Source organism: Staurois parvus, unplaced genomic scaffold, assembly GCF_062004578.1.
Source record: "Staurois parvus isolate SC_StPar_1 unplaced genomic scaffold, SC_StPar_1.0 ptg000882l, whole genome shotgun sequence".
NCBI lineage: Eukaryota > Metazoa > Chordata > Amphibia > Anura > Ranidae > Staurois > Staurois parvus.
In genome coordinates this window covers 3,850,627-3,877,406 of record NW_028318678.1, presented here as the reverse complement: position 1 = coordinate 3,877,406, position 26,780 = coordinate 3,850,627, and the positions used below count along the sequence as shown (strand labels likewise).

The window sequence follows — 26,780 nt, the reverse complement described above, 5'->3', positions numbered from 1 at the left end:
ATATGAACTCTGCACAGTGCCACCTCTCTTGTCCTGTAGACCGGGTGTAGTTCTCAGTATCTGCTCTCATTCAGTATGTATGAACTCTGCACAATACCACTTCTCTTGTCCTGTATGCTGGGTGTAATTTTCAGTATCTGTTCTCTATGTATGGACTTTTTTTTTTACATTGTTGACCTAAAACACACAAAGCTATTAAAATCTGTCTCAGGCTCTCCGTAGTTTAGGTCAGAACTACCTCTGAAGGAGCTCAGAATGATCTCAGAGATGGTTGTAAAAGGGCAGGATTTATACTCCCCCGCAGCCACTGATTGGCAGGCTATCCCTGAACGTCACGTGAGCCGCCACAGCTGTGGTCTTTGGGTACCAGATGATGGTAGCTATTACACAGGTTTTAGAAGCACTTTAGGTTTTAGGACAGCAGGGAAGGGGGATAAAATAGGATAGATTTGGATTAGGCTTTAGGTCCGCTTTAAGCAGATCACTTTCACATGTACTCACGCAAAAAAAAAAAAAGAAACATTTAAAAGACTATGACCCAATAATAACCAGCAATAAGACAAAAAACAGCCATTACTTGTGGTTACTGGAAATTATAGACGCTAGTGGCTTTAGATCCACTTTCACATGTACTCACCCAAAAACAAAAAAAGGAAAAAATATTTAAAAGACTATGACCCAATAATAACCAGGAATAGGACAAAGATCAGCCATTACTTGTGGTGATTGGGAAACATAGAGGCTAGTGGCATTAGGTCCACTTTCACATGTACTCACCGAAAAAAAAAAAAAAATATTTAAAAGACTATGACCCAATAATAACCAGCAATAAGACAAAAATCAGCCATTACTTGTGGTGATTGGGAAACAGACGCTAGTGGCTTTAGGTCCACTTTCACATATACTCACCCAAAAAAGAAAAAGTAAACATTTAAAAGATTATGACCCAATAATAACCAGCAATAAGACAAAAATCAGCCATTACTTGTGGTGATTGGGAAACATAGATGGTGATTGGGAAACATAGAGGCTAGTGGCTTTAGGTCCAATTTCACATGTACTCACCCAAAAAAAAAAAAGAAAAAGAAATATTTAAAAGACTATGACCCAATAATAACCAGCAATAAGACAAAAATCAGCCATTACTTGTGGTGATTGGGAAACACAGAGGCTAATGGCTTTAGGTCCACTTCACATTTACTCACATGTACTCACCCAAAAAAAAAGAAAAAGAAAAAAAACATTTAAAAGACTGTGACCCAATAATAACCAGCAATAAGAAAAGATCAGCCATTACTTGTGGTGATTGGGAAACATAGAGGCTAGTGGCTTTAGGTCCACTTTCACATGTACTCACGCAAAAAAAAGAAAAAAAGAAAAAAGAAACATTTAAAAGACTGTGACCCAATAATAACCAACAATAAGACAAAAATCACCCATACTTGTGGTGAATGGAAAACAAAGAGGCCAGTGAGCTCTTCCAACGCTTGGCAGTGCAAAGCTTTTCTACCAAGACAGAAAACCTCTGTATAAGCTGGAGCCAATTAGTGCCCGTTGAGTGTCCCCAGAAGACTCAATGAGAATGTGCAATGTGAAATATGGCCGGGCAGGGGTGCACAAGTTTGGTCCAGAGAGTCCCCCTCCTCCCATAGAGCACACTGCCGTGGTAGAAAAAGAGGGACTGTCATCCTGCAAGTCTTCTTGTCAAGCTACAGATGGCTGGCAACCCCCCGTCCCCCTTATACACATGTAGAGCAATTACAGAGATATGTGTTGGCGCCGTGTATTATACTGTCACTTCCAGTTAGAAGCTGTCATTCAAGTTGGAGCAGAGACTTTCCTGCTACCCTAGAGTTGCAGAGACCGCCATGTCACTGTTAGTAGAGTCGGCCTGCCGTGATGGGGACAGCCACTGGAGCAGTGAGCCCGTGAAAATGCTGACGTTGACCTGTGCTGTTTTCCTGCATTTGAATCACATATCAAATACAATTCAGCAGACTGTCAATTACTTTAATGGTGTAGTATGCACGACAGTTCTGAAGATGCATTTATGTTGCATTGTGTTGGACGCAGCAGGACTTATTGGGATGCCTTTGCATTAACCACTTGCTATCCAAAAGATTTACCACCCCCCCATCCTTCCTGGCCATTTTTTGCTATGCAGCGCTGAGTTACTATAACTGACAATAAGCTGTAATATTTCTTATTTTGGGTTTAAAACTGCTTTAACTGTTGCCTGATGGGTAAGCTGCAATATATTATATTTTTGGATTTGGGTTTAATACCACTTGCCCTCCAGAGGATTTACCCCCCTTCCTGACCAGGTGATTTTTTGCAATACGGTGCTGCATTACTTTAACTGACAATTGCGCTGTCATGCAATGCAGTACATAAATTAAATTTATGTCCATTTTTACCCACAAATAGATCTTTCTTTTGGTGGTATTTGGTTTTAAATTTTTTGTGCTATAAACAAAAAAATAGACCGACAATTTTGGAAAAAAAAACAATATTTTTTATTTTTTTTGCTATAAAACCTAGCCAATAAAAAAAAAAATTATTCATAAATTTAGGCTAAAATGTATTCTGCTAAATGTCTTGCTTAAAAAAAATCCCCAACATGTGTATATTAATTGGTTTACGTGAAAGTTATAGCATCTACAAATGGCGGTATAGATACTGGAATTTATTTTGTTTTAATTTATACTAGTAATGGCGGCAATCAACGACTTATAGCGGGACTGCAGCGGGCATTCTGACACTGGGGGGGGGAACTGACTAACTGCCAATGACATCCCCAGTGATACCAATACAGTGATCGGTGCTAGTAAAAAGCACTGACACCGTACTAATGTTACTGGGCAGGAAGGGGTTAACATGAGGGGCGATAAAAGGGTTAACTGTGTGTTAGAGAGTGATTAGATTATGTACTGTGTTGCATTTTACTAACCCTAGGTTCACACACAGTCCATTTAACATGATTTCCTATGGGACACGTTCACATTTCTGCGTTTTCAGCCGGTGCGTCTTGTGGAAAGGGTTAGGGACTTTTTTTTAATTCAAAAAGTTGCGTTTTTTTGGTTCTATAGAGACTTGCAGACTTCCCTGGCCAACTCACCGTGTGACAGGAGTCACTTTGGGTGGGGGGCCCAAGGAACACAGCTCACTTTGGAGAGGTGGGGAGACCCCCGTTCTAAGGGCTCATGTACACGGGGCGTTTGGAAAACTCTTCTGACTGCTGGAAAACGTAGGTTAAAAAATGTCAGTTTAGCTGCGTTTGCATACTACATTTATGTGCGTTTCCGTTTATTATTATTATACAGTATTTATAAAGCACCAATAGTTCGCTCAGCGCTGTACATTACAGAGGGGGACAGAACATGTGACAGAACAATACCAATACAATGCAAAACATGAGGGGATTGAGGGCCCTGCTCTTTCGAGCTTACAATCTAGGAGTTTAGAAGCGTTTTTAAAAGATAACCTCAGGAGAGCTTCCAAAATGCCCAGAATGCACTGAAAAAAACAGTAAAAAATTAACTATTTCAGACATTTTGAGAGAAATAGAGAGAGCAGAAGCAGAGAGAGCAGTATGTGTGGAGATGACCTGTCTTTTCTGATTGTATTCACTATGGATCCCATCATGAGCAGAATGCGGAACTTTCTAAAATGTTTTCCTTCACGTGAAACCTGGAACTGACTGCGCTGGTGTACCGGGTCCATTTGAATACATGGAAAACACTTTGCATGCATTTCTGATGATGAAAAATGGCTCTGGACAGCATCTGGATATGGACCTGTCAAAAACCGCGTCTAAACGCAAACGGGTTAATGAGCGTTTGAAACGCCGGTAAAATCTACTCCTGAACGAAATTTTGGTGCATTCAAAAAAACGAGTGTAAACTCCACTGCCTGTAAAGGAAGATGTGTACATGGACACATAGGAAACATTAGGGAGAGTTCAGGGGCTGCTGAAAAAAACGCAGAAAAGCTCCTGAACGTCCGTTTCTCAGCTGCAGTGCACATGAGCCGTCACACATACATGAACCCTTTGTCACATTGTCTGACAGGCCGGCATGCTCTCTGAACAGATTGTCATGGATGTATCAGGTATTAAATGGGGATTTGGTAGAATAAATGATATTTACTGCAGAACCCATTATATTATCCCTTTAAATCTTTCCTGGTGAAAAGAACTGCATATCCTAGGCTGGTCATTGGAGATGTTTTCTTTCCCAGCATCTTTCTGCACTCTCAGGTAAGAGACCAGCTGTGTTTATGAACACAAAGCAAATTTTTTCAGTCCCAATTCCACAAGGAAATGTGAAGTCGTAGAACCCCCAGCTTACAAGAAACTAGTACTAAGTATAACAATGTACCCTGCCGATCTCCCTTTAATAATGCCAGTTGACTGGCTGTCATGCTGAGTTACTGACCCAGATTCACTATTCAGATATGGAGCCCTGATCCCAAGCTGCTGTTTTTAATCCATGTGCTTGTTACATAGTTAGTCTGGCTGAAAAAAGACAAAAGTTCATCCAGTTCAACCACTAAAAAAAAAAAATTGTTTCTGCTCAGAGTCTAAAAAAAAAAAAAAGTACTGAAACCAGAGACATCTAGGCAAGGAGGTCAACATTGGCAGCCTCCATAAATTTCATTTATAGATTCTATTTATTTCAGGTACTTCTATAGCGCCATCAATTTACACAGTGCTTTACATATATATTGTACATTCACATCAGTCCCTAACCCTCAAGGGGTGTACAATCTAAGGTCCCTAACCCTCAAGGGGTGTACAATCTAAGGGCCCTAACCCTCAAGGGGCGTTCAATCTAAGGTCCCCAACTTACATTCATACATACACATACTAGGGACAATTTAGACAGGAGCCAATTAACCTACCAGTATGTCTTTGGAGTGTAGGAGGACACCGCAGTACCCAGAGGAAACCCACACAGGCACAGGGAGAGCATGCAAACTTCTCTGAAGGAGCATAGCCATAAACTCAATACCTAGGGACAGCTACTGTGCTTCAGGTTTCAACTGGCCACCGTCCCTGCCAGACTCGCCACCACTGACATGCAGCTCTAATGGAATGACTCAACCTATTCCAACCAACTTACCCCCACTGCCATACTGAGCTCCCTGTTCGAAACACTCCTGGTGAGACAGCCCTTCCAGGCTCTTCCCCCACTGACTCGCCATCTTCCCCAGCCAACTCACCCCTGCAAACATGCCACCATCCCTAGCCAACTAATTTCTACTGGTACCTCAACCAAATAACCCCCACAGATATACTTCCCTTTCTGTCTGACCCACCTCCAAAGGCATGCCACCCATTTCCACTGACTCACCCCCGCCGATACGCCACCATCCCCATTTAACTAGCACCCATTGAGACGCAGCCCATCCTGGGCCTTACCTCCTGCAGACTTGCAGCCTTCCCTGGCTAACTCACCCTGTGACGGGAATCACTTTGAGTGTGGGGCCCATGGAACACAGCTCACTTTGGAGAGGTGGGGAGACCCCTGTCTTAGCTCCCCATATCCCTCTTATGTGTAAGTCACCCTGTGCCTGTTAGGGGTACAGGGTGATCTTTCCTAATACTGTATAGACATGTTTAGGAGATAGGTGGGGGTTGTGGATTATTTAATGCCATGTGGTTGCATCCCATTATTCTATTGTGTGTCTTGCTTGGGAGCAAACTATTATGGGATGTATGTGTTTGTGTATTGGCTTGGTGGGGGTGTTTCCAGCAGCCTCCCTCCTGATGGGACTGTCTCTTGTTACTAAAGGTAGATCGCCCCGCCTTGTGTCATTATGCAAGGAGGGGGGGGGGGGGTTGTTCCCTTGAATGTATATATCTTGTATCTGTGGTAAAATAAAGTAGTCTATTTCCTGGTTTACTTCAAGACTGGTGTCGTCTAGTCTTGTATGGTCTGCTGTGGTCAGTGTTCGGACAGGGAAGCGGTATCCTAACGGAAATAAAGCACAGGCTGGGACGGTCCCGTTACACAACCCTACTCAGTTTCAGCCCTTCTTGGCCAACTTCCCCCAGCTGAGAAGCCGTTCCTGACCAACTCACCACTGCTGAGTTGCACCTCTTGCCAACCCCCTCTAACATGCCTCCCTCCTCGATCAACTCAACCCTGTCGAAACACCAACTTCACCCCTGCAGACCCTTTCCCTTCTTGGCTGACATGCCACCCTACCTGCTCAATCACCTTACTGATGTGTTGCCCTACATTGCTAGGTCATCTAAAGAGACAGCATGGCAGTAGCTACCTGCCTTTGAGTGAACGTTCTGGCAGAGCCCTATGATAAAGAATGAATCAAGACTAATGAATCGTTAACTTCTTTAACGACAGAGAGAGAGAGAGAGAGAGAAGACCCCCAAGCATTGGTAAAATTAAGAAATGGAGAAGGAGAAGCCTGGAGTTGGACTTTAAGGTTTATTTTTCACATTTGACTAGATCTTGCTTTCAAAAGTCACGTGATTCTGTTCCTTGTCGGCATATATTTTAATGCGGACATGGTCTCTACGGATATTGATGTATATACATTTATATGGAATTATATAAGTAATTCCATTAATTATTAATACAAATCCATTGATGAATAGCTGGGTAAGATGCTGACATCCAGTGTAAAGCTATACATCTGTGATCCACTAAAAGGAATTCTCTCATTAATATTGTAAAGCAAAATTGTCCCTCATTTTCCGGCACAGGGCTTGGAGGCACCTAAAGTAGGTTGGTGGGCGCTCCTTTCAGTCTACAGATAGCCCTAGGGCCCACTCACACATATGCAGGTGTGTTTTATGATGATGCCTTTAGAAGTATGTTTTCTATGTGTTGCAGCAAGCATTAGGGATGTTGGACATTTACGCATGGAGCTGTAGAAAAGAAAGCAGTGGTTTCTCTGCAGAGGTCTCATATGCCCCCTACTATGTACGCATGCCGTTTTGGAGCTGTAAAAAAGAAAGCAGAGGCTTCTCTGCAGAGGTCTCATACTCCCCTACTATGTACGCATGCCGTTTTGGAGCTGTAGAAAAGAAAGCAGAGGTTTCTCTGCAGAGGTCTCATATGCCCCCTACTATGTACGCATGCCATTTTGGAGCTGTAGAAAAGAAAGCAGAGGTTTCTCTGCAGAGGTCTCATACTCCCCTACTATGTACGCATGCCGTTTTGGAGCTGTAGAAAAGAAAGCAGAGGTTTCTCTGCAGAGGTCTCATAAGTCCCTACTATGTACGCATGCCGTTTTGGAGCTGTAGAAAAGAAAGCAGAGGTTTCTCTGCAGAGGTCTCATATGCCCCCTACTATGTACGCATGCCATTTTGGAGCTGTAGAAAAGAAAGCAGAGGTTTCTCTGCAGAGGTCTCATACTCCCCTACTATGTACGCATGCCGTTTTGGAGCTGTAGAAAAGAAAGCAGAGGTTTCTCTGCAGAGGTCTCATAAATCCCTACTATGTACGCATGCCGTTTTCAAGCGGTAGAAAAGAAAGCAGAGGTTTGTCTGCAGAGATCTCATACGCCCCTACTATGTACACATGCCATTTTGGAGCTGTAGAAAAGAAAGCAGTGTTTTCTCTGCAGAGGTCTCATACACCCCTACTATGTACGCATGCCGTTTTCAAGCTGTAGAAAAGAAAGCAGAGGTTTCTCTGCAGAGGTCTCATACACCCCCTACTATGTACGCATGCCGTTTTCGAGCGGTAGAAAAGAAAGCAGAGGTTTCTCTGCAGAGGTCTCATACACCCCCTACTATGTACGCATGCCATTTTGGAGCTGTAGAAAAGAAAGCAGAGGTTTCTCTGCAGAGGTCTCATACGCCCCTACTATGTACGCATGCCATGTTTGAGCTGTAGAAAAGAAAGCAGAGGTTTCTCTGCAGAGGTCTCATACACATGTCCCCTGGCTAGAGTTCTCCAAACAGCAAGAAGCATAGGATTTGCTGTTTGCAGATCTAAAGCTCTGACTCAGCAATGGCCTCTGCAGAGTGACAACTACTTCAATGCAGAGAGCAAGAGGCTTTTCTCTGCAGCTGCTGCCAGGGGGCAGGCTTTTCTAACGAGACTGTGGCTGCTTTCTAAAGAAAAGAAAACTGTAGGGCCCCTTACATACTGATGGTCTGATCGGGTCCTCTTGTCAGTTTTTCAGCTTGATCCAATCTATCCATAGACCGCTATGGACTGGCGGGTGTGTCCGCTGACACCCGCCTGCATCTGATCCAATCCTGTATGCCAGGGGTCTCCAGACTGCAAGTCCCATCATGCCTCTGCCTTTGGGAGTCATGCTTGTAACTGTCAATCTTGCAATGCCTCATGGGACTTGTAGTTTGGCAACAGCTGGAGAGCCGCCAGTTTGACACCTGTGCCTTAATGCATTCCCTGTGTTAAAGTAACACAACCTGTCCTACATTGATCCCCCCACCCCCCTCCAAACATGACACCTCTCATTGCTCCAGCTTTGTCCTGACTCCAGAATTCCTGTTCTCAGAGAGACACAGAGGGCAGGAGGAGCCATAGGCTCCCTGTGATGAGGGAGCAGGGTGTGTGGCTTGCTGGCGCTGTGTGTGTCTATGGACACACACAGCCCGGCTCAGGAGCATGTTGCCTTTTAGCACCCGGCTTGATGAGGGTGCACTCATAGGAAGCAGGGGTAGGGGACCGCCGAAGAGGTGGTGAGCGACTGTGCTATATTATTACAATCTTCTAGATTGTAAGCTCTGAGGATCAGGGCCCTCCTATGCCTCTTGTATTGAACTGTATTGTTGCTGTATTGTCTCCAGTAATATTGTAAAGCGCTGAGCAAACTGTTAGCACTATATAAATCCTGTATAATAATAATTTTTACACAGAGCAGGTAAGTATAACATCTTTATTTAAAAAAAAAAAAGTAATCTTTAATAATAACTTTAGGTGAGTGGGTTTACATATACTTACTTGTGAAAAAAAAAAAGGAAAGGGATTCCCTTGATCATTCACCCTGTGTGATGTAAATTAGAACAACAGATGTAAAGCCAGGCAGACCAAGTGGAATGACACAGCAGCAATTTGAACCCTTTACCAGCTGGATTACAGGAAGCAGATTGGGAGAACTATGAATCCAGCAGGCACACGGGCCGAGCTGGAATTGGGCCTCTCGCCACTTCTAGGTGGATGACAGATGACTAGCTGGGAAGATCACAACTAGACAGCAGGATGTGGGAGCTGAGCTGAGCGGCAGTGAAATCAGAGCCGAGATTAAGGAGAATGAAGATCTCATAAGAGCATCAGACTCTCCTGCATCCAATTAGACTGGAAAAGGCCCCAGCATAGGCAATTGCAGCCTCATGGGACATGCCAGGAGTGTTCGCCGATTCCCCAACCAGACTGGAGGCCACCAAGTTACATGCCGAACGTAAATTTTACCCATGAAACACGACTTCCCCAATCCACCACGCTCACAGTGGCTGGTCTGCTGTTGGGCTTTCAGCTCAGCTTCAATGCACCAACAATTTCCACTGTATTTAGGTGCAGCCGATATTGAGCAATACGTAGGCAGTTATCGACAATATCCCTAAGGAAATGCTAGCTACCGGGTTGTCATGCTGATCCTTTGGATTTGCAATCCCTGACCCAGAACCTGCAAGGAAGGAGTTCTAACTTTGCCAGCTGAAAACTTGTTGCAGGTCAGAGACAGTCAGGGAACCCCTCGGTTTTCCAGCTGCAAGAGCACATTATTATTATTATACAGGATTTATATAGCGCCAACAATTATTATTATTATTATACAGGATTTATATAGCGCCAACAGTTTGCTCAGCACTTTACAATATAACGGGAGACAATACAGCAACAATACAGTTCAATACAAGAGGGATAGGAGGGCCCTGATCCTTGGAGCTTACAATCTAAGAGGGAGGGGCTGGTGGTACAAAAGGTAATAACTGTGGGGGATGGACTGGTAGGAAGAGTAGAAGATTCCATTTTTTGCTGAGGGCAGGATAGGCTTCCCTGAAGAGAGAGGTTTTCAGAGATCGCCAACAAGTGGGCATAGTAGGCGATAGTCTGGTAGATTGGGGTAGAGCAGAGGTCTTCAAGCTTTCTAAAGAAAGGGACAGTTTTTTGTACTTCAGACTTTAGGGGGACCGGAATGTGACCAGCGGCAGTGGAAATTTTCCTGGCATCAGTGGGAGTAAAAATCACATTTAACATTAGGTGGAGGATTAGTGCATCATTGTTTGTATAATTTGGAGAAATGGTGCCCCATAGGTGATGTCAATGGGAGAAATGGTGCCCCATTGGTGGTGTCAGTTGACAAAATAGTGCCTTGTATCAGTTGGAGGAATAGTGCCTCAAGGGCCGGATAAAGGCAAGCAAAGGGCCGCATTTGGCCCTCGGACCGCAGTTTGGAGACCACTGGGGTAGAGCATTCCAGAGGATGGGGGAGGCTCTGGAGAAGTCCTGGAGACGAACATGGGAGGATGAGACAAGGGAACTAGAGAGCAGGAGGTCGTACGAGGAGTGGACAGTACGGTTTGAGTGATATTTGGAGACAAGATCGATGATGTAATTTGGGGCAGAGTTATTAATGGCTTTATATGTTATTGTTAATGTTTTGAATTTTATTTGTTGAGCAATGGGAAGCCAGTGGAGGGCTTTGCAGAGAGGGATGGAGGACACTGAGCGGAGGCCAGTGGAGGGATTGGCAGAGAGGGATGGAGGACACTGAGTGGAGGCCAGTGGAGGGATTGGCAGAGAGGGATGGAGGACACTGAGTGGAGGTCAAGGAGGGATTGGCAGAGGGGGATGGCAGATATGGAACGGTTAGTAAGGTGGATGAGTCTGGCAGCAGCATTCATGATAGACTGAAGAAGGGATAGCCTGCGATGAGGTCGGCCAATGAGGAGGGAGTTACAATAGTCAAGGCGAGAGATAACCAGGGAGTGAATAAGTTGCTTAGTGGTTTCAGAGGTTAAGAACAGCCGTATCTTGGAGATGTTGCGGAGGTGAAGTCTACAAGATTAGGACAGCGATTGGATCTGGCACTAAAAGGACAGATGGGAGTCTAGGATTACACCTAGTACCCTGGCATGAGGGGAGGGACTGATGGTTGTGTTATTGATCTTGATGGAGCAGTCAGGGGAGGGGGCACGGGCTGGGGGAAATACTAAGAGCTCAGTTTTCGAAAGATTGAGTTTGAGAAAGTGGAGTGACATCCATGCCGATATGTCACTTAGTAGGTTAGTAATGCGAGAGGAGACTGAAGGGGTGAGGTGAGGGGTAGAAAGAAAGATTTGTGTGTCATCAGCATAGAGATGGTACTTAAAGCCATGGGAGTTTATCAAGTGACCAAGGGAGCAGGTGTAGATGGAGAAGAGTAGGGGTCCAAGGACAGAACCTTGAGGGACCCCAAAGAGGAAGTGGAGAGGAGGAGACAGAGTTATACGTAACGCTGAAGGAGCCTGCTATGGGTAGGAGGAGAACCAGGAGTGAGCAGAGTCTCAGAGGCCAAGAGAGTGGAGTTTTTTGAGGAGGAGGGGATGGTCAACAGTATCAAAAGCCGCCGAGAGGTCAAGTAGTAAGAGTATGGAATAGTGGCCATTGATTTTAGCAGTTAGTAGATCATTAGTGAGTTTTAGTAGGGCAGTTTCAGTGGAGTGGAGTGAGTGAAAGCCAGACTGTAAAGGGTCAAGAAGGTTGTTGTCAGTGAGGTAGGAGCTAAGGTGCACATAAGGCTTTCTAAACAGGCCTCTCTGTCAGTATTATTGTGTGTCTTTTTAACATGCCTTAAAGCGGTTGTAAACCTCAGAAATTAAAAATGAACAAATCACATCCCTCTATAGTGTGCACTTGCCTCAATCCAAAGCACTGAGTGTGGTTCCTGCTGTCTGCATTAGCCAGTGATAGCACTGTAAGCCGGCACAGTAGCCTCCCAGGAGACAGCCTATACCCCTACATGACAGCCGGTTACTCAAAGCCTCAACTCAGTATGTTTTTCTATGAGCTTGTGGGTGTGGTGAATGGTGTCCCTTCCCTTCATTCAGCTATCAAATTACAGGCAGCTCTGTACTCTATTTTGCAATATGTATGTGATGTCCAGGGCTTTTTATCTCAGATAATAGGTGGAGGAGCTCCTCCCCCCTTCTGAGCCACCTCTTGTCTCTGACCCTACCCACCTCCAAGCACCATCTCTAGGTTCCACCCCCTACAGCAGTCTTGTGACTTCTATCAGTGTCCAGCTGAGCACTGGTTAAAGCTTGTAGGAGGAGTTTTCTTTCTGCTCCAGGAGGATGCAGAAGCCCTGACCTCTGTCTGGAGAGTGCTGATTGGCCCTGTGCTGATCACATGCACTCTCCCAAGAAAAAAAAAAAGCAATACACACCAAACTGAGCATGTGTGGAAAGGCTACGGGTTCAGTCTGTCTTATCAGCATGGATATTTGAACAAGAGGAGGGGCAGAGAAGACAGGATCAAACAGCCTTTTTACACAATGTGGAGGATTAACCCCTTAGGTTCCACAGTGAGTATAACCAGCATGCTTTACTGCAGATACAGACTGATTGTACTGTTGTGGGTTTAGTAACACTTTAAGTTTTTACATTTTAGACAGGGGTGCCTCTTGATTTTGCATACTCTGAAAGGGTGTCGTGACCATGGGCGGACTGACCATTTGGAAACTCAGGCATTGCCCGAGGGCCCAAGATCAGTAGGGGGCCCCATGAGATGCCCCTGGTACCTTTTTCATAGTCTTTTTTGAGTTTGGGCAAGGACACAGGGGCCCCATGATCCCCTATTGCCCGCAGGCCCCATGAGTTGTCAGTCCGCCCCTGGTCGTGACTGAAAAAGAAGCTGCGATCTATGTGGGGATTGTCTGTTTAGCCCTTTGACTTTTCCAGCCATGCCAAATCTGACACACAATCTGACAGCGTCCCCCCCCCCCCCTCCTTCCAGCCCAATCAATATGAACAGAGTGAAGTGGAAGTGAATAGATCCGCCGCACATACGAATAAATCGCCATTTGTAGAGATCTGCGCCGTTATTTTGAAACAAACGCATTTCTCCATTGTCCCGGGCGACGTGCCGTCTATCCTCCGTGAATGCAAACGCTCTAATCATCTGACAAGATCTCTCCAGGCAAAATGCTGCACTGCATCACCATCCCGAGCTCCAGCCGGTGATTTATTAGGAGAGGAGCGAGCCGACGCCTGAGCCAGGCCCTGCCATCCGGTGACAACACCGCCATATTAAGTGGAACAAGTCACCCCGTGGTGCAGCCAAGCACTGAACCGGAGAGGGACGGGATACACTGAACTGATCAAGCTCAGCCTGCCAGGCCCTCATCTGACCCATGTATCCACACCAGGGGCGGACTGACAACTCATGGGGCCCCCGGGCAATAGGGGATCATGGGGCCCCTGTGTCCTTGCCCAAACTCGAAAAAGCCTATGAAAAAGGTACCAGGGGCATCTCATGGGGCCCCCTACTGACCCCGGGCCCTCGGGCAGTGCCCGAGTATCCAAATGGTCAGTCCGCCCCTGATCCGCACCCCACTACTGGGGAGATCTGGAACCCGGGTCAACGTGGCTTGTGATGGCTGAGCCCTATGGGGGTTAAGGCAATATAACCACTTGCCCTCCAGAGGATTCCCCCCCCCCCCTTCCTGACCAGGCCATTTTTTGCGATATGGTGCTGTGTTACTTTAACTGACAATTGCGCGGTCATGCAACGCTGCACCCAAATGAAATTTAAATCCTTTTTTCCCAGGAATTGAGCTTTCTTTCGGTGCGTTTATTTTTTTGTGCTATAAACAAAAAAAAACGACAATTTTGAGAAAAAAAAAACTATTTTGACTTTTTGCAATTAAACATATCTAGAAAAAGAAAAAAGCTGTTAGGAGTGTTTTAGTCGCATTTAGCGGTTTTCTGCTGGGAAACAGCTAAAAAAAACCTCTACAAAAACAATTAATGTTTTCTACTCCCAGACGCTGAAGATCAAAAAAATGCTAACAGCCGAACGTAGTGTGCATGGACACATAGGAGAACACTATTTAGCTTCTACGAGCAGAAAAAAATATGCTGATAATCACTTTTTCTAAAAAAAAAAAAGTATGCATGGAGCCTTAGGGCCAGTTTACACTACATGCGTTTCAGTTGCTTTTTTTCTGCATCCAAAAATGCACAGAAAGTAGGTTATATGGTTGTCAGCAGGGGCGGACTGGCAACTCCTGGGGCCCCCAGGCAATAGGGGATCATGGGGCCCCTGTCCTTGTCCAAACTCAAAAAAGCCTATGAAAAAGGTACCAGGGGCATCTCATGGGGCCCCCTACTGACCCCGGGCCCTCGGGCGGTGCCCGAGTTTCCAAATGGTCAGTCCGCCCCTGGTTGTCAGTGTCATAGTTCACATCAGCGCTTGCAGTTCCAGTGCGTTCCGGTTGCAGAAGAAAAAAGTATAACAGGCTGCATTGTTCCTGCACAGAACTGAACTGGAACGGGGTAAAACGCATCATAAATGCAGCGGAACGCACCAAACCACAGAAAAAAAAATACACTGGAATGCACATGTCCCTATTTCAGTTCAAGAAAAAGAGGGGGAAAAAGGAACCGAAATGCATCAAAATGCACAGCGTCAAAACGCATCAAAAACGCACCAGAACGCGCCACAAAACGCAAATGAAATGCATCCAGACTGCGTTTCTATGGTGGGAACCGGTCTTTAATGCTACTAAACTGCTCCTAATGGCTTTTTTTCCCTACATGTACTGTAAAAATATTATTATTATACATTATGCACGGTGGCTAACATTAGCACTTCCGCCTGGCAGTACTTGGGTCGTTTGTTTGAATCCCAACCACAGCACCACCTGCCTGGAATTTGCATGTTCTCCCTGTGCCTGCGTGGGTTTCCTCCCACACTCCAAAGACATGCTGGTAGGTTAATTGGCTCCTGTCTAAATTGTCCCTAGTATGTATGTATGTATGAATGTAAGTTAGGGACCTTAGATTGTACCCCCCTTGAGGGTTAGGGACCTTAGATTGCACCCCCTTGAGGGTTAGGGACCTTAGATTGTACACCCCTTGAGGGTTAGGGACTGATGTGAATGTACAATATATATGTAAAGTGCGGTGTAAATTGATGGCATTATATAAGTACAATCTAAGGTCCCTAACTCACATTCATACATACACATACTAGGGACAAATTAGACAGGAGCCAATTCACCTACCAGCATGTCTTTGGAGTGTGGGAGGAAACTGGAGTACCAGGAGGAAACCCACGCAGGCACAGGGAGAACATGCAAACTCCAGGCGGGTGATGCTGTGGTTGGGATTGGAACCAATGACCCGAGCCACTGTGCTGCCCATATTATATTTGAATGAAAGCTGCCAAATTAGCAATTGTGTGGCAATGAGTTGTATAACTGACATGAACATGTACATTACAGGGGTATAGGAAATGGTAGAGATCGGGTTTACATGAACTGGACCATGCAAGCATCACAAGTCACATCCTGGTCAATATCTATGCAGCCGGGACCTTCCATTGTCAGTGGCAGGCCATACATTACACAGTGTCCTTCAACCGCAGGTCAGGAAAGAACACAGTCAGTGCTGATGGGGGAATCCCTCCAGAGACGCTATTGTGTTCTGCTGGCAGAGAGGATTCCTAGCTGGCAGTGATCGGGTGAAAAAAAAAAAACCTGACAGGGTGGTTGTACTGAAGTCAAATCGATAGATTGAGCCAGATCGAGTACAACAAGCCTGTCCATATATCGATCGAAGTCTGTCCAGTTCCTGCTGAGCAGGCCGAATGTCAATCTGTGGACAGTTTCAGGGCCAGTTCACACTGCATGCATTTCTGTTGCTTTTTTTTTCTGCATCCAAACCGCACAGAAAGTAGGTGATACGATTCTTTTTGGTCATGTTCCAGGCCACGTGGATTGCAGTTGTCCAAACATCCACAGTATTCTTCAGCAAGGAGGGAGTGTAGCTGCTGTTACCCAGGAGCCATCCAGGAAGGAATCCATATCAGACAACAGAGGCCCGGTTAAGACACCCCAGCTGATCTTCTGAGATCTTCTCAAAATGCGCTTTAACTTTGCACATCTGGTGAGTGCGCAATTTATTATTTAATATCACCAGAAGATTTGGGAAATATATCACCCTTGCATTAGATATCTCATCACCAGACTTCACGTCTGTTTTTTTTGGACTTTTATTGTTGCATTTTATGATGAACCCTCATGTATGGTATTTTTACTAGACTATTTGAATATTGATATCACACTATTTGAATATATTAGCGTTGCACCTTTCATTATATTTAGGTGATATGGTTGTCTGTGTCATCGTTCACATCAGCGCTTACAGCTCCAGTGCAAAGCCCTGTAACCAGGCTGAGCACCCTCCATCCTAAAGGGGACCTCTGTATCAGCAGATTTTCACCAAGATTTACTGCTGTGCTGTCCCACACCCTGAAGGAAGTTCACCAGACGCCTGATATACCCCGCCTCCCTAAGCGGTCCATCGTGCATACATTTATATGCGCATATCCCTTGCGCTTCTGGTGAGTGCGCAATTTCACCGTCACTTCCAAGCACAAGCATTTGAATTCTACTACAGTGGAGATTATTCATCAATACTGATTCTATGAACTATTAATATCCTATTATTTTACTAGTTATTTTATTAGCGCTGCACTTTTATTTATACAGAAAAAAAGTAGAACAGGCTGCATTTTTCCTGCACAGAATTGGACTGGAACATGGTAAAACGCATCAAAAACGCACCTAACCGCACGTCTCTATTTAAATTGAAGATAAAGAGAGGGGAATACATTTATTTCAGGTACTGATAGAGTGCTGTCAATTTACGCAGCGCTTTACATATATATTGTACATTCACATCAGTCCCTAACCCTCAAGGGGCGTACAATCTAAGGTCCCTAACCCTCAAGGGGCGTACAATCTAAGGTCCCTAACCCTCAAGGGGCGTACAATCTAAGGTCCCTAACTCACATTCATACATACTAGGGCCAATTTAGACAGGATCCAATGAACCTACCAGCATGTCTTTGGAGTGCGAGAGGAAACTGGAGTACCCAGAGGAAACCCACGCAGGCACAGAGAGAACATGCAAACTCCATGCAGGAGGCGCCATGGTCGGGAATCGAACCCATTTACTGCAAGGCAGACGTTCTAACCACTAAGCCACTGAACTGGAATGCATAAAACGCACTGGAATGCGTCAAAAACGCACATGCATAAACGCATCCAGAACGCATCTGGACTGCATTTTTATAGTGTGAAGCGGGCCTTACAGAGAACAAAGCATTCACCATGCTGATCCATCTGCCGAGCCACAGGACAGACCACATTGGCCGCACAAGTCTCTATAGGCAAATCTCTCACATCTTTGATTCTTGGTGAACGATTTTAAGCAATTGCCTACAATACCAAAGCCGGCCATGTATCGATCAAAATGTGTCTGGTCTAGCAGGGACCGTCAAACAATCGATCCAGATGTGGCCGCTCACGCTTGACAGAAGTCGCTCTAATGATCAGCTTCCTGCAAAAGAGCTTATTGGAAAGTTTCTCTCGATCATCGACTGCAGCCACAGATCAGTGTATTCTGATAACGGAGAGTCCCTGCCGTCAGAATGTTCCAGCACAGAGGATTCCTCCATCTACTTCACTTGTGTGGATGGAGGAATCCATTCGGTTTTTTTTCGTTCCATCAAAAAACAACTCATCAATGGCCAGCCCAGGGGCGGACTGACAACTCATGTGGCCCCCAGGCAATAGGCGATCATGGGGCCCCTGTGTCCTTGCCCAAACTCAAAAAAGTCTATGAAAAAGGTACCAGGGGCATCTCATGGGGCCCCCTACTGACCCCGGGCCCCGAGTTTCCAAATGGTCAGTCCGCCCCTGGGCCAGCCTAAGTATCAGCTTGGGAAGTGGGACTTTCTGTGTGCCAGGTTCCCTGTCATTCCCTCCCGGCTCCATATATTTACCGGGAGGAAAGAAGAATACTCCATACTTGCAGGGATCGCAGAGCATGTGATGTTTGCCGATCGGCCAATCAGTGCCCTGGGATAAACCGGGTTTGTTTCAAAAGCACAGTACAGCCCTGATAGTGTCTGTGAATATTTTGGGCTACCTAAAGCAGAACTCCATCCACAGGAAACAAAGTAAAAGGAATTGCCTATTAATAGATAACATCACCAGCAAACCCTGAGCCTGATCAGCGCTGAGGAAAGGGATTCGTCCCTGAAACGCGTCAGCCATTTGACCGCACTGACAGTGAGAACACCTTGCCTGCCGTTGTGGCCATCGTCATTTTTCTATGCTTTTTAGATACATGCTTCGTCTGTATGTTTTTATTATTCTATCACTCCTACAATAAACCTTGGATAATGCACTAGGTGTGTGCGCCACCTGTTTTCTCTCTCTCTCCTTCCTCCCACCCAGCGTGTGCTGCAATGTTCAGCTCCAATACAGACCGCTTCCCTGCAGTACTTCTTTTAACCGCTAGATGTCCTCAGTCTGATGACCAGCATCATTCATCCCACTTCCTCTGAGCCAAGATTGTCCTGGATCCACTCCCAGCCTGTGATTGGACGTTTCACAGTAATTAGCTCATCTCCCTGTCACTCTGATCTCTGCTCCTATTAACATGGATCTTTAGAGCACTCACACTGCTTTACAGGGGCCAAAAGAGGCCGATATCAGGTCACATTCAGGTACTTACACTGCATATATTTACAAAATACATTTAGGGCCAGTTTCACACTACATGCATTTCAGTTGCGTTTATTCTGCATCCAAAATGCACAGAAAGTAGGTGATATGGTTGGCAATGTCATAGTGCACATCAGTGCTTGCAGTTCCAGTGCATTCCGGTTGCAGAAAAAAAAAAGTAAAACAGGTTGCATTTTTTTTCTGCACAGAACTGTACTGGAACGTGGTAAAATGCACCGGAATGTACCAAAACGCACTGGAACACACATGCCTCTATTTAAATTGACAAAAAAAGAGGGGAAAAAATGAACTGGCATGTATAAAATGCACCAGAACGCAACAAAAATGCATCCGGAACACATATGGACTTTGTTTCTATAGTGAGAACCAACCCTTAATCATGTATTAAATCTGTTTTGTAGGTATAGATTTTATTGCATAGTTACAATACTCCAGCTTGGACCAATGTAATTATGCAGACGCTATACCCGTTGGACCGCTCTGGAAGCGGGGAATCACTGTAGTAATCACTGCTACTACAATGATCACCACTGTCTTCGGAGTCCCATTATGAGTGGCTGCCCTGCTGCATAGTATCCACTGGGGGTCGCTTGCTTGGCACGTGCATCATTCACGAAACACCTTGCACTTTTCTCAATAAATGCACAGTGGAGGTGGAGATTGTGACATCTCTGCCACGCCTTGCCATCTCATCCAATCAGAGAATGTCTTGCATTCATTAAGAAAAATGCAAGGCATTCTTGTTGAGTGGGACCTGAAAGACAGCGGTGACTACCAAAGTCTACAGCACTTCCACAAGTATGACATATGGATACTTATACTGGTCCAAGCTAGACCAATTCACAAAATCCATACCTGGAGTTCAGCTTTAATAAATAAAGATTCATTTGTGCCTGGAGTTCAGCTTTAAAGGGCCCATCCACTGATATTTCAGCGTTTGGCAGATTCTGGAGAGTTAAATGCCAGCTCCGGGAAACGTGAAAATCATTCCTTGCAGTGGGGCCATCCATGCACTGCAAGGGTTAATTGCTCCTGTAGTCTAGGGGAGAGTAAAATTGCTTTACTTACCTGATCCTCCACTACCCTAGCAGGTGGTGCTCCCCTCTGCTCTGATGATGGACTGTCCCTTGGTGTCATCATGTCCAATGCAGGGCTATGGATCCTGCATTGACCTTGATGACATCAGGACCTTAGACAAGTTGGAGTCTGGAGGAGAAGACACTGCAAGGACCAGTCTGGCAGCGGGGAGGATCTTCTCCCCTCTTCTCTCCTCGACCTGAACGTGCAATTAACTCTTACAGGGTGGGCACAGCCTCACTGCAAGGGATCATTTTCAAGCTTTCTTGAGGTTTGGCTTTAGACTACCTGATGGGGTCTTATTTCCGTCTGGGACTCTGGTAGTCCGTTGTCCATGGCATTTCTTGGTTAGCAACATATTAGACCCAGAACATAACAAATTGTTACATTTCCATGACTCATCCCAGTCTGTGCAAAATGTGCATCAATTAGTCTTGCCTGGCTGGAGATTGCACACCTGCTGTGACCATTATGAGGAGTTTCCCCATCTCCCTGCTGAATTGTTTGTCTTTATAATATGAAGAAACCGGAGGAGATGGACCACGCAGTGGGTGGCAGGGACACCCAGCATCCCGGGCTGGCAGGGACACCCAGCATCCCAGGTTGGCAGAGACACCCAGCATCCCAGGTTGGCAGGGACACCCAGCATCCCAGGTTGGCAGGGACACCCAGCATCCCAGGTTGGTTAAGCCCAAGCCAGGAAGTACTGTACAGCAGGAAGATGATTCTCCAAGAGAGGCAAGGAATCAATAAATGACTCCCCCAACCAGACTCCACCTATATAATTTTGGGTGAAATGTCCCTTTAGGATTCATCCCCCTGAAAAAACCTAATGAACTACAAGTGCCCGTTTATTAACCAAACCAAGCTTTAGACTAGCTTTCTCAACCAGGGTCCCATGGGGTTCCTCCAGAGCTTGCTAATGTTTTCTTGAGCAATTAGCAATTTCTGCCTTTCAGATATGTAACCACTGACACCAATGATTCTTTTAGCCACCTGTAAGGGGGAAGGGATTCTTCCCAACGAGCATTGATGTAAAGAGCCTTCCTCCCAATGACCACCAATGAAAGGGGCCTTCCTCCCGATGACCACCAATGAAAGGGGCCTTCCTCCCGATGACCACCAATGAAAGGGGCCTTCCTCCCGATGACCACCAATGAAAGGGGCCTTCCTCCTGATGATCACCAATGTAAGGAGCATTCTTTCTGACCAACAATGAAAGGAGAATTCTTCTGACCACAAGTGTAAGGGCACACTTCTCCACTGACCACCAATGTAAGGGCCAGGGGCGGACTGACAACTCATGGGGCCCCCGGGCAATAGGAGATCATGGGGCCCCTGTGTCCTCGCCCACACTCAAACCACACCCAAAAAAAGCCTATGAAAGGTACCAGGGGCATCTCATGGGACCCCCTACTGACCCCAGGCCCTTGGGCAGTGCCTGAGTGCTCGAATGGTCAGTCTGCCCCTAGTAAGGGCATACTTCTCCACTGACCACCAATGAAAGGAGCATTCTGCTTTCTGACCACCAGTGTAAGGGCACACTTCTCCACTGACCACCAGTGTGGTGGGATCTCCAATGTGAGGGAACACTACATTTTTTTTTTTACTGTCTTCAGTTATTTTCTGTCCTTTTTTTTATAATTTGTTTCATCTCATTATTACTTTAAATGATTTTGTCACCTATAGCAGCCTTAGGCGTCCAATACACCAAAGGGCCTATTTATAAAGCAGTGAATGTGACTTTCACCAAATTGGTGGAGAATGAATTACCGTCATGTATAACAAAAGTATCTGAACGATTCACCTGCAGAAATTGTTGGCTGACTGTCAAACTCACTATAATATAAATATGCCCCAAAATAGTCCTTATTCTTTTACCTATTTTTACTTATTTTTTTCATATCAGCCAAGAGTCCACATTAAATGTACCATGGGCTGTATCGTTACTATTTGATTTCTCAGGGAATTGCCGCTAATAAAATTATTTCAAGGGTCCCTCCATCTTAAACAGTTGAGAAAGGGTGGGTCAACCATATCAGAAATACCCGCGCTATTTAAAACACAATATAACCAGCCTGTTAAATAATAGCACTGAATACAAAGAAAAACAAACAGAAGGGGCACCGGCCTTGTGCATTATGGTACAAAATGTATTAGAAGGATAAAAGGTAAGTATTGTACTCACAATAGGCAAACAGGTCAAAGGCACATCACACTAAGCAGCGGTGTCCAATCCACATTGTATATAGGTCCACAAAAATGGAACCTTGGACTTCCAACATGTTAACGCGTTTCGAGGTCTCAACCTCTTCATCAGGTGGCTCTGAGGAAGAGGTTGAGACCTTGAAACATGGTAGCCTGTTGGAAATCTAGGGTTCCATTTTTCCAGGCTACCATGTTTCGAGGTCTCAACCTCTTCCTCAGAAGCACCTGATGAAGAGCAGAGACCTCGAAACGCGTTAACATGTTGGAACTCCAAGGTTCTATTTTTTGGACTTATATACAATGTGGATTGGACACGGCTGTTTAGTATGATGTGCCTTTGACCTCTTTGCCTATTGTGAGTACAATACTTACTTTTTATCCTTCCAATAAATATTTTACTACAATGCACTACGCCGGTGCGCCCTCTGTTTGTTTTTCTTTGTATCCAGTGACATTGGACTACCCCGGTCTGTTGAGGGCAGCAAGTAGTGCTTTTTCCAGGATATCTGTGATGATACCATAACCCTAGCCGAGTCCACCCTGAAGCGCCGGAGTACAGACTTTGCTGTGTTTTCGTTTTTAATAATAGCATTGGTCTGATCTCAATTGTCTTGGTCAACATACTAATGTCGAAAAAATACACCATTGACACGGTTTAATATTACTATTACAACTATTAATAAATTGTATTAACGTAATTAGTAATCAACATAACTATTAATATTACAACTCTTAATATTTATTTATTTCAGGTACTTATATAGCGCCATCAATTTACGCAGCACTTTACATATATATTAATATGATTTATTATTAATACTAATATGAAAGCAAATATCGTGATGAAACACAAAGCACAGTAACCCACAGCAACCAGACGGGTTCACTTTTAGCTCACAGTAGCCAAAAAGATAACTGCCCATTAGTTAAAGTGGGGCTCTGCCCGCTATTTTTTTTTTTTTTAATAGGTCTCTATATCTCCTGGTTTATAGGGCTAATAAATCCCCAAAATAGACGTCTGCTTCTCCGGGTGCTGGCCAGATGCTGAATCCTCCTACCAACCCTTCAGGACTCCCACTGTGGGGTCTGCTCAGCTGTGTTCCCGGCTCCGCCCATCTTATATGACCATGACATAGGGATGTGGCAAAAAAAAAATTCAGGTGATGCCAAGGCACCTCCTGCTGCAGCAGGAATGAGACTTCTTGGAAATGAGAGGCAGAGCCAGGAACCCAAGGGAAGAGATCTTACGACTTAAGAGATTTAAAAAGCCAGTGGCTGAAATAGCCGACCAGTATCCGCCCATAACCGAGCTTAGAGGACCAAGCCTTTATTATTTTTTTCAATTTAATAAAAAAAAAATAAAATAAAAAATAAATGGACTGACAAAAATGGGACAACTTTCAGCTCCTCTTGCAGCTAAATGCCAATCTCCAAAAAAAAGAAAAAAAAAAAAAGAAGAATAAAGACCCCACCAATCTCTCCCGTATTATAACGGCGTCCAGACATGCTTCAACTGCAACAGATATTAACCTCTAAACCACCGGTCCAAACTATACATGGCTCAGCCTTTACAATCCAGAGGATAGAGAACTAAAATAGGTCTTACCTTTACGGATGTGACTGATCCTAAAGAAGACAGAAGGAAAAAAATCAATGTAAAAAAAAAATAAAAAAAAAATAATAAAAAATGGATGTATAAAAATCAATCCTTGACAGTAGGATAGAGGAGGTGTATCCCGGAGCCCGACCAAAACTCCAAATGGCCTTTAAACAGATTGAATCTGGCTAAATCTCCCCAATATCTCCAATGTAATCTTTTAATGGTTGTGCAGCCCAGCTGCTGCAGCAAAGAGGGAGGATTATCAGAAGTGATGGCCTTTTTCTGGGGTTGGGTTAAAAGCTGGCCGAAAGATAGCGTTTTATGGAGAGAGAGAGACACACACAGCTGGTATACGCTCTCTCGTCTTCTCACAAGCACTTACAATGCTCTGTGCATTAAGTAGGTTTTGTTGGAGAACAGGGAAAAAAAAAAAAAGGAGAGAGAGAGAGAGAGCGGCAGATAAGGATGTCCTCAGATGCAGTCAAGATTCATTAGTTGCCCGGTATATTTTTGCAGTTTTATTACTGCCTGATGCTAATGACTTGCAATGTTTGGCTACCATAGATACCTAGATATCTGTATTAATTGCCTCCCCAAGGAGCGCCGTCCCAGTGCTTTTGGATCCAGCAATTGACAGTTGCTTACGACAGCGAGCCATGATCTCAGCCACACGCGACGCCTTGACTGTTTAGTCTTGCGGTGTGAGATGTGTGGTACCTACCAGCTAAATGACTGACGGCAAGCAAGGCTGCTCTCTGAATTGGCCACATTTGCATTTAGTTGGGGTCCTGACTTCAGCACCAACCAGAGGCAACGCATGGAGTTTGTATGTTATTAGTATTCCTAGATTGTAAGCGCTAATGAGCCGGGCCCTCTGATTCCTCTTGTACCAAATTGTATTGTAAATTAAATGTCTACCTTCGCTGCGCAAATTGTTGGCACTATATAAATTCTGTATAATAATAATAATTGTTGGCGCTATATAAATCATGTATAATAATAATAATTGTTGGCGCCATATAAATCCTGTATAATAATAATAATTGTTGGCGCTATATAAATCCTGTATAATAATAATAATAATTGTTGGCGCTATATAAATCCTGTATAATAATAATTATTATACAGGATTTAGATAGCGCCAACAATTTTATTATTATACAGGATTTACAGTCAGGTCCATAAATATTGGGACATCGACACAATTCTAACATTTTTGGCTCTATACACCACCACAATGGATTTGAAATGAAACGAACAAGATATGCTTTAACTGCAGACTGTCAGCTTTAATTTCAGGGTATTTACATCCAAATCAGGTGAATAGTGTAGGAATTACAACAGTTTGCATATGTGCCTCCCACTTGTTAAGGGACCAAAAGTAACGGGACAGAATAATAATCATAAATCAAACTTTCACTTTTTAATACTTGGTTGCAAATCCTTTGCAGTCAATTACAGCCTGAAGTCTGGAACGCATAGACATCACCAGACGCTGGGTTTCATCCCTGTTGATGCTCTGCCAGGCCTCTACTGCAACTGTCTTCAGTTCCTGCTTGTTCTTGGGGCATTTTCCCTTCAGTTTTGTCTTCAGCAAGTGAAATGCATGCTCAATCGGATTCAGGTCAGGTGATTGACTTGGCCATTGCATAACATTCCACTTCTTTCCCTTAAAAAACTCTTTGGTTGCTTTTGCAGTCTGCTTTGGGTCATTGTCCATCTGCACTGTGAAGCGGCGTCCAATGAGTTCTGAAGCATTTGGCTGAATATGAGCAGATAATATTCCCGAAACACTTCAGAATTCATCCGGCTGCTTTTGTCAGCAGTCACATCATCAATAAATACAAGAGAACCAGTTCCATTGGCAGCCATACATGCCCACGCCATGACACTACCACCACCATGCTTCACTGATGAGGTGGTATGCTTAGGATCATGAGCAGTTCCTTTCCTTCTCCATACTCTTCTCTTCCCATCACTCTGGTACAAGTTGATCTTGGTCTCATCTGTCCATAGGATGTTGTTCCAGAACTGTGAAGGCTTTTTTAGATGTCGTTTGGCAAACTCTAATCTGGCCTTCCTGTTTTTGAGGCTCACCAATGATTTACATCTTGTGGTGAACCCTCTGTATTCACTCTGGTGAAGTCTTCTCTTGATTGTTGACTTTGACACACATACACCTACCTCCTGGAGAGTGTTCTTGATCTGGCCAACTGTTGTGAAGGGTGTTTTCTTCACCAGGGAAAGAATTCTTCGGTCATCCACCACAGTTGTTTTCCGTGGTCTTCCGGGTCTTTTGGTGTTCCTGAGCTCACCGGTGCGTTCCTTCTTTTTAAGAATGTTCCAAACAGTTGTTTTGGCCACACCTAATGTTTTTGCTATCTCTCTGATGGGTTTGTTTTGTTTTTTCAGCCTAATGATGGCTTCCTTCACTGATAGTGACAGCTCTTTGGATCTCATCTTGAGAGCTGACGGCAACAGATTCCAAATGCAAATAGCACACTTGAAATGAACTCTAAACCTTTTATCTGCTCATTGTAATTGGGATAATGAGAGAATAACACACACCTGGCCATGGAACAGCTGAGAAGTCAATTGTCCCATTACTTTTGGTCCCTTACCAAGTGGGAGGCACATATGCAAACTGTTGTAATTCCTACACCGTTCACCATGATTTGGATGTAATTACCCTCAAATTAAAGCTGACAGTCTGCAGTTAAAGCACATCTTGTTTGTTTCATTTCAAATCCATTGTGGTGGTGTATAGAACCAAAAATGTTAGAATTGTGTCGATGTCCCAATATTTATGGACCTGACTGTATATAGCGCCAACAATTATTATTATTATACAGGATTTATATGGCGCCAACAGTTTGCTCAGCGCTTTACAATGTAAAGGAAGGCAATACAGCAACAATACAGTTCAATACAAGAGGGTTAGGAGGGTCCTGCTCCTTGGAGCTTACAATCTAAGAGGGAGGGGCTAGCGGTACAAAAAAAGGTAATAACTGTGGGGGATGGACTGGTTGGAAGAGTAGAAGATTCCATTATTAGCTGAGGGCAGGATAGGCTTCCCCGAAGAGAGAGGTTTTCAGAGATCGCCGAAAAGTGAGCAGAGCAGGCGATAGTCTGATAGATTGGGGTAGAGAGT

The 26,780-nt window shown here is 44.7% G+C and overlaps 1 protein-coding gene across 3 annotated transcripts in view; it reads right to left on the bottom strand.

Annotated features, from left to right (window-relative positions):
• GNG13 (G protein subunit gamma 13) overlaps positions 1-24,341 on the bottom strand; it is a 56,779-nt gene extending 32,438 nt beyond the window's left edge. Inside the window, exon 1 of one of the 3 annotated variants that reach the window (XM_089656043.1) lies at positions 24,198-24,341. The gene's annotated coding sequence lies outside the window, so the exon portion shown is untranslated. Of the gene's footprint in view, positions 1-23,635; positions 24,126-24,197 lie in introns of those variants that run through there. The other 2 variants (XM_089656042.1, XM_089656041.1) reach the window with 2 other exon arrangements.
• Between the last annotated feature and the right edge of the window lie 2,439 nt (positions 24,342-26,780).